The 1,592-nt window shown below is 46.4% G+C and overlaps 1 pseudogene; it reads left to right on the top strand.

The window, feature by feature from the left end:
* Window positions 1–245: 245 nt before the first annotated feature.
* On the top strand, window positions 246–1,377 carry LOC137963127 (probable ribose-5-phosphate isomerase 3, chloroplastic; annotated as a pseudogene).
* Window positions 1,378–1,592: the final 215 nt, after the last annotated feature.

Below are 1,592 nucleotides of genomic sequence, written 5' to 3'. Positions count from 1 at the left end.
TTATCTTTTTTTTTTTTGTCTACGAGATGAAGGTAAAGTGAAAACTCAAGTTTTGATTCAAGAAAAAAGTATACATATAAAATGGAAATGCACAATGCACAAATGTAGAGAGTTATATTTCCTAAAATTATCTGTAATTTTTAGGGATTGTAAAACCTTTTTGGGGGGGTTAGTCAACTTGAAGGACGAGATGATCTTCAACCGCATAACACCCTTCAACATTTGAAGTCGTTAGTGGAGCGTAGATGAAGCTTCATCTCGATGCAGGGGATGAAGGGGTCCTTCCTCTCCACGGTTTAATTTCGATCTCTGGAAGAAGGCCTTGTTTGATCTTCTTTCAATTGAAGGACGGGCGACGCTGGCTTTTTCCCCTCTCTCTCCTCGCACCCCCCCATTTTTTCTTCCTCTCCCACACTTCCTCTCTCGTCTCCCTGCGCCCCCGATGTCGCTGCTGCTATAAAATCGATCTCGTCCTTCTTCTCCGGCCACCGTCTCAGTTCCCTCTCATCTCCGACCACAGAGAAATCCCAGACTTCCTATTCCCACAAAACCTCCCTTTTTTTGTCTCCTTCCGAACCCCATCTCCACCACCACCACCACCAATCGCTATGGCGGCTGCAGCAACGGCAACCTCCTTATCCCTTCTCTCTTGTCCCTCCCTCAAATCCTCCCTCTCCCTCCGATCCTCCTCCCGTCTCCGAATGCCCACCCCTATGTCCATCAAGGCCTTTTCCACCCCTGTCCTCACTCAAGACGACCTCAAGAAACTCGCCGCCGATAAGGCCGTCGACTACGTCAAGAGCGGTATGGTCCTTGGCCTTGGCACTGGCTCCACTGCCGCTTTCGTCATCGATAAATGGCGCAGACGAAGTGCACCCTTTTCTCAATTTGGTCAAAGGGCGGGGTGGGGCACTTCTCCGTGAAAAAATGGTGGAGGCGGCGTCGTGCAAATTCGTGGTTGTGGTCGACGAGACGAAGCTTGTGAAGGGTCTGGGAGGCAGCGGCTTGGCCATGCCTATGGAGGTGGTTCAGTTCTGTTGGAAGTATAATTTGACGATGCTTCAGGAGCTATTCATGGAAGAAGGGTGCTATGCCTAGCTCAGGGTGGATTCAGATGGCAAGCCATATGTGACGGATAACTCGAACTACATTGTGGATTTGTACTTCAAGACCGCAATTAAGGATGCTATAGCTACCGGAAAGGAGATTTCTGCACTTGAAGAAGTGGTGGAACATGGGCTTTTCCTTGATATGGCCACTGCTATTATAATTGCCAGGAAGGAAGGAGTGACTGTACAGACGAAGTGAAAGGAGAGGTAGAGTCTAAATGGTTTCATTATTACTACTTTCTTTTGCTTCACTTTTACTCAACTGAACTGAAATAGGGTCCTTGGTATTTCTCTGTATTTTTTTTCCAAGTTTTTCTGGGTTTTTAACCCTTTTTGTTGACAAACTAGATGTGGGGAATAAAGGAGAAGGATTTGTTGTATTTCAATGAAAATATAGCCTTTATTGCAGATGAGGTCGCGAGTTTTCACTTTTTTGTTTCATGTTTTGCCTTTGAATCGTAGCACTGAAACTCTCTTTTCGAC

The sequence above is a fragment of the Aristolochia californica genome, unplaced genomic scaffold, assembly GCF_029961685.1.
Source record: "Aristolochia californica isolate CCGP_79_NKW_82.1479 unplaced genomic scaffold, dmAriCali1.0.hap1 SCAF_4, whole genome shotgun sequence".
Classification (NCBI taxonomy): Eukaryota; Viridiplantae; Streptophyta; class Magnoliopsida; order Piperales; family Aristolochiaceae; genus Aristolochia; species Aristolochia californica.
This window is presented reverse-complemented; position numbering and strand designations above follow the sequence as displayed.